The sequence below is a fragment of the Oncorhynchus clarkii genome, chromosome 10 (genome assembly GCF_045791955.1).
Source record: "Oncorhynchus clarkii lewisi isolate Uvic-CL-2024 chromosome 10, UVic_Ocla_1.0, whole genome shotgun sequence".
NCBI classification, from domain to species: domain Eukaryota; kingdom Metazoa; phylum Chordata; class Actinopteri; order Salmoniformes; family Salmonidae; genus Oncorhynchus; species Oncorhynchus clarkii.
The window spans coordinates 25,277,617-25,291,232 of record NC_092156.1 but is presented as its reverse complement, the minus strand read 5'-3'; the positions used below and the strand labels follow the sequence as shown (position 1 = coordinate 25,291,232).

Sequence of the window (13,616 nt, the reverse complement as noted above, 5' to 3'; positions counted from 1 at the left end):
CGAGTGCTGGTAGGGTAGACAGAGCAGGCGAGTGCTGGTAGGGTAGACAGAGCAAGCGAGTGCTGGTAGGGTAGACAGAGCAAGCGAGTGCTGGTAGGGTAGACAGAGCAAGCGAGTGCTGGTAGGGTAGACAGAGCAAGCGAGTGTTGGTAGGGTAGACAGAGCAAGCGAGTGCTGGTAGGGTAGACAGAGAAAGCGAGTGCTGGTAGGGTAGACAGCGAAAGCGAGTGCTGGTAGGGTAGACAGCGCAAGCGAGTGCTGGTAGGGTAGACAGCGCAAGCGAGTGCTGGTAGGGTAGACAGCGCAAGCGAGTGCTGGTAGGGTAGACAGCGCAAGCGAGTGCTGGTAGGGTAGACAGCGCAAGCGAGTGCTGGTAGGGTAGACAGCGCAAGCGAGTGCTGGTAGGGTAGACAGCGCAAGCGAGTGCTGGTAGGGTAGACAGCGCAAGCGAGTGCTGGTAGGGTAGACAGCGCAAGCGAGTGCTGGTAGGGTAGACAGCGCAAGCGAGTGCTGGTAGGGTAGACAGCGCAAGCGAGTGCTGGTAGGGTAGACAGCGCAAGCGAGTGCTGGTAGGGTAGACAGCGCAAGCGAGTGCTGGTAGGGTAGACAGCGCAAGCGAGTGCTGGTAGGGTAGACAGCGCAAGCGAGTGCTGGTAGGGTAGACAGCGCAGGCGAGTGCTGGTAGGGTAGACAGCGCAGGCGAGTGCTGGTAGGGTAGACAGAGCAGGCGAGTTCTGGTAGGGTAGACAGAGCAGGCGAGTTCTGGTAGGGTAGACAGAGCAGGCGAGTTCTGGTAGGGTAGACAGAGCAGGCGAGTTCTGGTAGGGTAGACAGAGCAGGCGAGTTCTGGTAGGGTAGACAGAGCAGGCGAGTTCTGGTAGGGTAGACAGAGCAGGCGAGTTCTGGTAGGGTAGACAGAGCAGGCGAGTTCTGGTAGGGTAGACAGAGCAGGCGAGTTCTGGTAGGGTAGACAGAGCAGGCGAGTTCTGGTAGAGTAGACAGAGCAGGTGAGTTCTGGTAGAGTAGACAGAGCAGGTGAGTTCTGGTAGAGTAGACAGAGCAGGTGAGTGCTGGTAGGGTAGACAGAGCAGGTGAGTGCTGGTAGGGTAGACAGAGCAGGTGAGTGCTGGTAGGGTAGACAGAGCAGGTGAGTGCTGGTAGGGTAGACAGAGCAGGTGAGTGCTGGTAGGGTAGACAGCGCAGGTGAGTGCTGGTAGGGTAGACAGCGCAGGTGAGTTCTGGTAGGGTAGACAGAGCAGGTGAGTTCTGGTAGGGTAGACAGAGCAGGTGAGTTCTGGTAGGGTAGACAGAGCAGGTGAGTTCTGGTAGGGTAGACAGAGCAGGTGAGTTCTGGTAGGGTAGACAGAGCAGGTGAGTTCTGGTAGGGTAGACAGAGCAGGTGAGTTCTGGTAGGGTAGACAGAGCAGGTGAGTTCTGGTAGGGTAGACAGAGCAGGTGAGTTCTGGTAGGGTAGACAGAGCAGGTGAGTTCTGGTAGGGTAGACAGAGCAGGTGTTTGGTGGTTGCAGCCCTGTTCCACCCTTTTATGTTAATGTGTTAATATATGCAAATACACCCAGTGTATTTTTGTGCAATAGTTCAGTCAATATCAAAAGTTTGGAGTATCTACGTCCAGTTTCTAACTGCTGCATTTATTTTAGTTGTTTTAAAGCCTTAACAATTTCGATGTCTATTGCTAGTTTGTTTAAATCTCTTGATACCATTGACAAACTAAGAGAAGTATATTAACTCTGCCTTGTAAAACCAGCATGTTATGGTATTCCAACTGGCTTCCATGAAATGTCCTTCAATACAGGTTTCCCCAGGAATGCTTTATCTGAAACTTGCTTGAATCACTGGAGAATATGTTTATTCAGACAAGACAATGGTATGTTTTGGAGAGGCTTTACCTCTTGAATATATCTCAACAACAATGGCCCTTGAAAATATTGTAACAAGATGAACAAACACATTTTTCATTATTAAGACATTTCACTGTGTCCCAACTGCAGTTGGATTTAGTGTACAGAATAGCTTTGTAAATGTTGGTACATAATGAACAAAAACTCTTGAAATCAAAGTGAATATATTTACATAATGTAGTAAGGTTTGTGTGAGTCTTCGGTGTTGACTAAGTTTTCCTTACACCATCACCTGCAACAGAATGTGAGTCCAAAATGTAGCTTCAGACATTGCTCCTCTCTCACTCTCTCTCCTGGCAGGCAAACAGGGCAGATCCCACCTTGTGATACAGGGAGGATACCTCAGCAGAACTGGAGTGTCCTAAAGCTCTGTAGAACGCCCAGAGCATGTAGGCAACATGATTCCCAAATTATACTCAGAAGCCTTTGATCTTGAGAGAGCGCTGCCATTTGAAGATGAGAGTCTGGAGTTTGGATCCTTGCATAGGCAAATATTTATGTACCTTTGGGGAAAAAACAGGTTCTGACAAATCACACTCAAGTTTTGGTCTGTCATCCATTTGGGAACAGATGACTGCAATATCTCTGTGAGCTGCCTGTGGATATGTTGCATCTTCCAATTCCGCATGAAAACATGACTATACAAATATGCTAGATGATTTCATTGTCTTAGATGGGCACTGATGGCACTGCATATCTTATTAAAACAAAGTGAAAAGGGGCAACCATCTGAACTGGATACAGATAGTTAGCAATGTATGTGGCAAACAATCAATGCTTTGAATCTGTTCATACGGCGCCCTCCTGTGGCTAGCACAGAAATACAAGGTTACCGTCCAGCCTTTATGAGAGTAAAGTACATGTCGGATAAAAAAAAAAGTCACGACAGGCCTGATGGACACAGAAAACATGTCCGTAAACGTTCCAAATGTCGACAACAACAATACACTAGACAAGGTGGGCTCCCCGTGTTGGCAAAATTAATTATGTGAGAATTTTTCAAATGGTGGTGGAAATGCCTTTATGCGCAATGGACTTCTGTGGGCAAATGTTCACCGTCGACGGCCACTGGAGAAGTTTGCTCTTTGCAGATTAATCCCGGTTTCAACTGTACCGGACAGATGGCAGACAGTGTAGTGTGTATGGCGTCATGTGGGCAAGCGGTTTGCTGATGTCAACGTTGTGAACAGAATGCCCCAAGGTGGCGGTGGGTTTATGGTATGGGCAGGCATAAGCTATGGACAATGAACACAATTGCATTTTATCAATGCCAATTTGAATACACAGATACCGTGACAAGATCTTGAGGCCCATTGTCATGCCACTCATCTGTTGCCATCACCTCATGTTTCAGCATGATAATGCACGCAAAGATCTGTACACAATTCCTGGAAATTGAAAATGTCCCAGCTCTTCCATGGTCTGCATACTCACATGTCACCCATTGAGCATGTTTGGGATGCTCTGGATCAACGTGTACGACAGTGCGTTCCAGTTCCAGCCAATAGCCAGCAACTTCACACGGCCATTGAAGACGAGTGGGACAACATTCCACAGGACACAATCAGCCTGATCGCCTCTATGCGAAGGAAATGTGTTGCACTGCATGAGGCATATCGTGCTCACACCAGATACTGACTGGTTTTCTGATCCACGCCCCTACCCTTAAGGTATCTGTGACCAATAGACGCATATCTGTATTCCCAGTCGTGTGAAATCCATAGATTAGGGCCTAATGAATTTATTTCAATTGACAGACTTCCATATATGAACTGTAACTCAGTAAAATATTTGAAAATTGTTGCTTGTTGCGTTGAGTGTAGTTGGGATTTGATTAAATCATGGTGAATCAAATCATGTGAATCAAAATAATCATTTATGAAACACGAACAGTGATTTTCATAGACTTCCTTTGGGATTATGTGGCTGCAAAACTTGTTTTGTAGATACTTCAAATTTATTTGGACATTTCATTTTTGGGACATTGAAACTCAATAGATGCTAGTCAGCCTGCAAAGTAACTTCTAAGGTAAGATAAATATGACTAAACTAGGAAAGGTACATTTCCAGAAGAAAATCTGTGTGCTTGCCCGTCTAAAAATATTTGTTAAAATGTAGAATTCAAGCTGAATAGAAAGTGAAGCAGTTTGTCATAGTAAGAATAGGTCTGATTACTTAAGTACAGTGCCTTGCGAAAGTATTCGGCCCCCTTGAACTTTGCGACCTTTTGCCACATTTCAGGCTTCAAACATAAAGATATAAAACTGTATTTTTTGTGAAGAATCAACAAGTGGGACAATCATGAAGTGGAACGACATTTATTGGATATTTCAAACTTTTTTAACAAATCAAAAACTGAAAAATTGGGCGTGCAAAATTATTCAGCCCCCTTAAGTTAGTACTTTGTAGCGCCACCTTTTGCTGCGATTACAGCTGTAAGTCGCTTGGGGTCTCTATCAGTTTTGCACATCGAGAGACTGAAATTTTTTCCCATTCCTCCTTGCAAAACAGCTCGAGCTCAGTGAGGTTGGATGGAGAGCATTTGTGAACAGCAGTTTTCAGTTCTTTCCACAGATTCTCGATTGGATTCAGGTCTGGACTTTGACTTGGCCATTCTAACACCTGGATATGTTTATTTTTGAACCATTCCATTGTAGATTTTGCTTTATGTTTTGGATCATTGTCTTGTTGGAAGACAAATCTCCGTCCCAGTCTCAGGTCTTTTGCAAACTCCATCAGGTTTTCTTCCAGAATGGTCCTGTATTTGGCTCCATCCATCTTCCCATCAATTTTAACCATCTTCCCTGTCCCTGCTGAAGAAAAGCAGGCCCAAACCATGATGCTGCCACCACCATGTTTGACAGTGGGGATGGTGTGTTCAGCTGTGTTGCTTTTACGCCAAACATAACGTTTTGCATTGTTGCCAAAAAGTTCAATTTTGGTTTCATCTGACCAGAGCACCTTCTTCCACATGTTTGGTGTGTCTCCCAGGTGGCTTGTGGCAAACTTTAAAACGACACTTTTTATGGATATCTTTAAGAAATGGCTTTCTTCTTGCCACTCTTCCATAAAGGCCAGATTTGTGCAATATACGACTGATTGTTGTCCTATGGACAGAGTCTCCCACCTCAGCTGTAGATCTCTGCAGTTCATCCAGAGTGATCATGGGCCTCTTGGCTGCATCTCTGATCAGTCTTCTCCTTGTATGAGCTGAAAGTTGAGGGACGGCCAGGTCTTGGTAGATTTGCAGTGGTCTGATACTCCTTCCATTTCAATATTATCGCTTGCACAGTGCTCCTTGGGATGTTTAAAGCTTGGGAAATCTTTTTGTATCCAAATCTGGCTTTAAACTTCTTCACAACAGTATCTCGGACCTGCCTGGTGTGTTCCTTGTTCTTCATGATGCTCTCTGCGCTTTTAACGGACCTCTGAGACTATCACAGTGCAGGTGCATTTATACGGAGACTTGATTACACACAGGTGGATTGTATTTATCATCATTAGTCATTTAGGTCAACATTGGATCATTCAGAGATCCTCACTGAACTTCTGGAGAGAGTTTGCTGCACTGAAAGTAAAGGGGCTGAATAATTTTGCACGCTCAATTTTTCAGTTTTTGATTTGTTAAAAAAGTTTGAAATATCCAATAAATGTCGTTCCACTTCATGATTGTGTCCCACTTGTTGTTGATTCTTCACAAAAAAATACAGTTTTATATCTTTGTTTGAAGCCTGAAATGTGGCAAAAGGTCGCAAAGTTCAAGGGGGCCGAATACTTTCGCAAGGCACTGTATATACACTCGGTGGCCAGTTTATTAGGTACAACAGACTAGTACTAAGTTGTACCCCCCTTTGCCTCCAGAACAGTCGGAAATTCTTTGGGGCATGGAAACCTAACGTGTGCCAGGAAAACATTCCCCACACCATTACACCACCAGCCTATACCGCTGAACCAGGCAGGACGGGGCCATGGACTCATGCTGCTTATGCCAAATCCTGACTGCCATCAGCATGACATAAGCCTGTAATGCTGGAACCGGGACGCAACAGGAACCGGGATTCGTCGGACCAGGTAAATTTTTTCCACTCCTAAATTGTCCAATGTTGGTGATCGCGTGCCAACTGAAGCCACTTTTTGTTTTTAGAGGAGTAGAACCCGGTGTGGTCGTCTGCTGCAATAGCCCATCCGTGACAAGGACTGGCGAGTTGTGCGTTCCAAAATGCCGTTCTGCGCCGTTATTTGCCTGTTTGTGGCCCGCCTATTAGCTTGTACGATTCTTGCCATTCTCCTTCGACCTCTCATCAATGACCTGTTTTTGCCCACCACACTCAGTTGCATAGGTCACTAATTTGTCCAATTCTAACGTTCAATCGAGGAGTAACAGGATGCCTGTTTGCCTGCTTTATATAGCAAGCCACGTGACAGTCTGTAGTGGCGAACCATTTTGTGAACAGGGTGGTGCACCTAATAAACAGCCACTGAGTGTATTTCAGCTAGCAAAGTTTTAGGCAATTAACTGTGCCTAAAACTCCGCTGAGACAGGCTTTCAAACTGTGGTCCCTGTGTCTGTCATTCTAAAACCATTATAACAAAAGGCTAAAATCTCTTGGTGAGGTCGCTAGGTGTTGTAAGCAGTGGTGCCTAGAGAAGTGGGTACACTCTAATTTTGCCAAAAATGTCCCAAACGGCCCACTCGGCAAAGGAAAGGCGACCTGTGTGAAAAATGGTATGAGAAACAGTGGCATACACTCTGAATGACCTAAAAATATGAATCCCACATTGGTCTTTCAGTCAGGCCAACCCAAGCTGTACTTCGCAAGTAGGCTAATAGTAGGCTTACTATTGAAACAGATAAATGAGTCTGTCAACGGAGTCAGAAATCAGGTTTTTAGTCTCAAAGTCACTTTATAGAAAAAAAAAAAAAAATTGTACATTATAAGTCCATAACTATGCTTAAACCACAACAGGAGACCACTTTTGAGGTCTGGAAAAATCTAAGACATTTTTATTTGAGTGTAGTTACCCTTTAATTCAAGTGCACAGGCACCTAGCACTGTTTGGTTAGTGGCGTTTCTGTAGCACATGAGATGGAGTTCGCAAAACAAATGGGCACTGGATTGAAGCAAAATCATGATGTCATTCTGCCAGGTGGCAATATGCTACTTTGTAGCTATTTAACATTTAATTGAGAAGGTTATTGGGGAAGCCTTTCCATCTCCCAGAGTAGTTAGGCCTATCATTAACATCGCTATATTTTTCCTGTTCCTTAATTGTTTGAAACCTGGACGTTTTACTTCCTATTATGAGGCATGTCTTATCTTGCTTCAAAGTAGCCCATTTCCAAAATCCCACCATAGAAACGTGGATTAAATTTTACAAAGACTTCCTCATATGCCTTCTTTTCTATTAGTTTTCATTCTTTCATTGTCTAGCAGCAAAATACATTATCCTAGTCATATTATCAACCGATGATAGCGGGAAGATCTAAACATGCAACTTTCTAAATTCCTAACAGATATTTCCATCTCTGTCCATGAAACCGCTCGCATGTGCGGTGCACATTCTAGAAAGGTGTTTAACTGTTTTTTTGTATTTTGGAACATTCAGGCCTAGTGCAGTGTGCAGTGTTACACCTAAAATGTGAAGAAATAGTTTCAGTATTTTAAACTAAACATTCTGATCTGTTCCATCAGCCTTATTAAATGATAGGGCGTATACCTCCACTACTTTAATACGCATCAAGGGGATTAAGAAATCAATATACGCAATTCTCAATGAAAAATAAGTGGCTATGTGGCATATACCCTCCACTACCCCACTGGTTGTAAGGCTGCTCAGTATTTTTTATAAAGGGGTTCAAATTTTATTTCTTTATACACTGAACAAAAATATCAACGCAACATGTAAAGTGTTGGTCCCATGTTTCATGAGCCGAAATAAAAATCCCAGATATGTTCCATACGCATAAAAAGCTTATATCCACTTTGATTTCTCTGTTTGAACATTTCTCCTTTGCCAAGATAATCCACCTGACAGGTGTGGCATATCAAGAAGCTGATTAAACAGCATGAGGATTATTTCTGCCTTTAATAAAGCCCTTTTCTGGGGGGGGGGGATCATTCTGATTGGCTGGGCCTTGCTCCCCAGTGGGTGGGCCTGGCTGCCAAGTAGTTGGGCCTATGCCCTTCAAGGCCCACCCATGCCTGCACCCCTGCTCAGTTATGTGAAATCCATAGATTACAGAATAATGAATTTCTTTCAACTGACTTATTTCCTTATATGAACTGTAACTCAGTAAAAACATTTAAATTGTTTCATGTTGCGTTTATTTTTGTTCAGTATATATTTTATTTGCTTGCCTCAACTTTGTATAGCCTTACCATCACTTCTTCACAAAGTCTGCACACATCTTGAAGCACAGCTCTTTCTCTTTGTCCAAATACTCCTTGTAGCATCTGCACAAATAACAATAATGTAGTTGAAACAATGTGTCACTAGGGAAATAAACAATGAATGTCAATGAATGTCAGAAATATTATCTTACGTGGCAAGCTTCCTCAGGAGATTGTCGATGTCGAATGGTTTGTTGGCCTGAGCCATCGTGAGGTAATCCTAGGCTTTCTCATAGTCAAACAACTCCAAATACGCCTGAGGAAAACCCTCTGGTTAAAACATCTGTGACTGATTCTTTCAACAAGCGAGCCATCACCAAACATGCAAATCTCAAATGTACGAAAATGGGAAGATGTACGATTTAGAATCATTTTAAGATGCTAGTAAATGGGTAAATCTTCATAAAACATATGGTCGTAGCAAAAGTACAACCTTTTAAACTTTTTATTAAAGAACATTTATGTCTGGCGTCAGATGTCTGCTCACCTATATTTAATATCTATGGCATAAACTATGATGCCAAAAACAATTACATATACTGTAGGCACACACACATGAACCCAGCTTATTGACAAGAATATGACTTCCCCCAGCCTGAGGATCTAACCTGACCACAGCGGAACAGGACCTTGGTGTTGGTGGGGTCGATCTCCATGGCCTTACTCCAGGGCTTTCAGGGGCCTGTCCAGGCGGAGCTGGGTCAGGGACAGGTTGAGGTAGATGGGCAGCTGCACCGCTGCGATGATCCTCTTCTCCTCCATCTCCCGATTTCCCAGCAGAGTCACCGCCTGACACATGGAGAGGTCATACGTAGAAAGTGTGATTTGATGCATTTATTTATATCACATGCACACTTGCGTGCGGACACAGTAGGGCGTGCACACACTACACGCACAACAGTGTGTTTGTTAAATATTACACAGTGACCTTATGATAATAAAATAAAATCTACAAAAAAACTCAGTACTTATGAGAGGGAACCAACATAACATCACAATCATTCCTCGCATTCATTCACATACACTTGAAGTAATCCTTCATCATAAAATAATGCTGAAACTAAAATCAAGGGGCTCATTTGATGACATAACATTTAGGACATAAAACATGTTTTTCTGATACTACCTGTTTGTAGCGATCTTTGGCATCCTCAAAGCGACTCTGGTTGAAGCAGCGGTTGCCAAAGCTGCGCTCTGTGTCGACCACATTGAAGAGCGTGGACAGAGGAACAGTGTTCTGCTCCTCCTGGAGGGACAGAGGGGTTTGGGAAAGGTAAAAACTGGAGAGAGGGAGCCAACAAAATTACAACTAATCCCCAGATAGTAGTGAGAAGCATGACCAGAAATAGTCACTTCAGTCCAAGTAGCAAATGGCTTTATTCAACCCCATAACATCTCAGCTCCTTCCACTGTATTTAATAAGGTAGGTTAAAACAGCCTGGTCCTGGAGGTTATCAACATCATCCTTGAGGGAACTAACTAGTTTTGTCTGAGTCGAGTCGTGAGATACAGCTAGGGCTCGGACATAAATACATATTTTTAATTAGTGTTTATTCCCACTTGTTCTCATGTTGTCTTTAGTCTTTTTTCCCCAAGATCACTTCTAGCTCTCTGACAAGTGTTTAACTCGCTATTTGCATTTCTGGTTTGGTCCAACAGAATGGGTTATATGGACACTGAAACACATTGAGACATTATTTTACTGTAATGGAGAAGAACCTTTCTAACAATACCCTTTTTCATGTCTCAACTCCTCAAATTGTGCACAGAGCAGACACTACTAAAACAGGAGTATCAATAAACATAGCATTCATTTACCAGAATCTCAGTTTGTTGTGCGCGGCATTGCATTTTAGCCAAAGACTGTTATGCTAGCTGTCTAGTCTGTTTTATAAATGTGCAATGAGCCTAAAACACAATTATATAAAGAATTGGCAACTTGTTCTCATTTTGAGAAATAAGGTAGGCTACTTGATTTCAATACCTGAACAAAGTGGACCGGCTAACATGCTGTTCAAACAATTGGAGACACACAGAAGGGTGTGTTCATAATAATGACTGTATAACCTTGTTAGCTAGCAAATGGATCCAAGTATGCTAAACTTGAAATATAAAGATTAGCTGGCTACTCACTAGCATGTGCAGGGATGTAAACTGGTGAGGTCCCAAAAAGGTGACACTTTATTTGCACCGAAACATGCAAAAAATCCCTGCTAGGGGGAAGTGCAAGTTAACTAATTAAACAAAGAATATGAGCTACATGCTCAGTCTGTGTGTAATTAAAATAAAAGGTGTGAATGTGAACCTAACTCACAGCTAAAAAGAATCTAATTTTATTTGTTGCCTAGACTTTACTGCAAATGACACTCCTTTATAATAGAACGCTTGTGACCACACACACACACACATCTACAGTGGGGCAAAAAAGTATTTAGTCAGCCACCAATTGTGCAAGTTCACCCACTTAAAAAGATGAGGCCTGTAATTTATCATAGGTACACTTCAACTATGACAGACAAAATGAGGGGAAAAAAATCCAGAAAATCACATTGTAGGATTTTTAATGAATTTATTTGCAAATTATAATGGAAAATGTGATTCTGTTTTTTCTTCTCTTTGTCATAGTTGAAGTGTACCCATGATGAACATTACAGGCATCTCATCTTTTTAAGTGGGAGAACTTGCACAATTGGTGGCTGACCAAATACTTTTTTGCCCCACTGTAAATATTGCACTTGAGAAAAAAACAACTTAAAGTAGAAATATAATTAAACAGGTATTCCATTTTTGCTCTAGTGTAGTGGCCACTATAGTAGACATTGATCAAGTGCACAAGGCTACATGTGTTCAAAAATAATGTTCACCTGGTAAAAAAAATTGAATTATCCTTACTCACAAGTTGTACTGTCAAGTTCAACACAAAAGCAATATCTTTGGGCTACACCGCAGGTTATTACATTGTACACCTTCTGCCTGTTGACATCTGTTGTACAATGTTCTAGATGCAGAGCATGAGACCCTTTGTTGGCATAATTGATCTCTTTCAGGCATAGAGTACACCTGGCATACCCCTTTTTATCCACTGTATTGGAAAAATGAGAGAGGGGAAGTGTGTGGGGTTCCTTTCACCTCTATAGTGGCATCCAGCTTAAGCCAGGCTACACTTATTATTTTTTTTAACTTTATTTAACTAGGCGAGTCAGTTAAGAACAAATTCTTATTTACAATGATGCCTACACCAGCCAAACCCGGATGACACTGGGCCAATTGCACGCCACCCTATGGGTATCCCAATCACTGCCGGATGTGATATGTTTGGCGGGTGTGTCCTTTTAGCAATGAGCGACGTTTTAAAGGGCAGCGGTGCATTTTAGAACCCACAACCCAACCAAAGTGGTCCTTCAGAACAGCACCGTTCCCGTTTAATTGAACCTTTAGAAACCCTGGCTGCATTAGGTGTTTTCGTATTGAACTCAGGTATGGTCATTAGGTCACAGTACACCACGTGAGGTGCACTGACCTTTTGACATTATTCAATCAAAACTGGAAATCCACTAATGGTTAACAATTTTTTTTTTTAAACACACTATTTCCCCTTTTGCACAATTCTTATTTTTCATGTTTGTCATTGGCATAACAGTCTATGGACATAGATACAAACTAAATGTGTACAGTAGGCGTAAGTCTGTTGGAGTACTATTTTATACAATTTCACAGTTTAAGATAAAGTTAAATCCTCAGCGTATACCAAACACAAACAAAGAATTTCACACATACATACACAGTCGTTCGTAGAATTAACAGACCAAGGCGCAGCGTGCATAGAGTTCTACATGTTTAATTAAAGAAACTCACCAAAACAATTTAGAACCGAACCGTGACGTCAAATGCAGTGGACACTGGCAACTACACACAAACAAGATCTCACAAAAGCCCAGTGGAAAAAGGCTTCCTAAATATGATCCCCAATCAGAGACAATGATAAACAGCTGCCTCTGATTGGGAACCATACCAGGCCAACATAGATATATAATAACCTAGATAACCCACTCTAGTTACACCCTGACCTAACCAACATAGAGAATAAAAAGGCTCTCTATGGTCAGGGCGTGACAACACGGTTATACTGTATACGAGTCATTCCAAGTGTTTTCAAACAGACTTTTGCCAGAGCAGTCTTCCATCAAAGTTTTACTTCATATGCTAATAATTAATCTTTTTCCCCCAGGGTGGGTTAGTGCAGACTAATTTACCTGTTCTAATCTATTTACTGGTGGGGGTGTTAAGCTTTTAGCGCAACACTCCATAGCAAGACATTTGCAAAAATGTTGACTGTTAGAGCATCAAATATACAATAATTTTAGTCTGATAGTCTTCAAAATACGTCTATCATTTAAGAATAGTACATTGATTTGTCTTCAAAAATACCTCAATTTTAAAGTCACCCATCACAATTTCACATAGATATCTACACTCTTAGAAAAAGGGATCCAAAGGGGTTCTTTGACTATCCCCATAGGAAAACCCTTTTTGGTTCCAGGTAAAATCCTTTTTGGTTCCAGGTAGAACCATTTTTTGTTCCATGAGAACCCTCTGTGGAAAGGGTTCTACATGGAACACAAAACGGTTCTACTTGGAACCAAAAGGGTTCTACCTGGAACCAACAAGGGTTATCCTATGGGGTCAGCCGAAGAACCCTTTTAGGTTCTAGATAGTACCTTTTTCTAAGAGTGTAGGTCCTCAGAAAGCAATAACTATAAGACTCTCTGGGCAGAATAGGGACACCAACATCCCAAACATGCATTACAATAAGGTTATATTTTATGCCTTTTGAGGCCAAAGTTCAAGTTCACATTGCAATCGCATCAGAAAGAAGGCATTATATCGAAGGCTTTGCTTGAAATACTGTAATTAGTAGTCTGTCACACATTTGATATACTGTTAAGGGGATATATCAACAGACCTTGCAAGTAAATCAGGTACTCAAGCAGCAGCAGTACTACATTGTGTGCCAGGCTATACTGTATGTGGCAAATATGAGCTTTCTTTGTTGAAGAGTGTTCTGTAAGGGTAAATGATGTTGTTTGGAATGTTTAGATATTGGGTTGGGTTTAACTAAATGTATGCACACATATTACAGTGGCTTGCAAAAGTATTCACCCCCTTGGCATTTTCCCTATTTTGTTGCCTTACAAACTGGAATTAAAATCGATTTTTTGGGGGGGTTGTATCATTTGATTTACACAACATGCCTACCACTTTGAAGATGCAAAATATTTTTTATTGTGAAACAAACAAGAAAT

General features: G+C 42.1%; 1 pseudogene; it reads right to left on the bottom strand.

Moving 5' to 3' along the window:
- Positions 1 to 8,303: 8,303 nt before the first annotated feature.
- LOC139419197 (inactive peptidyl-prolyl cis-trans isomerase FKBP6-like) lies at positions 8,304 to 10,164 on the bottom strand (annotated as a pseudogene).
- Between the last annotated feature and the right edge of the window lie 3,452 nt (positions 10,165 to 13,616).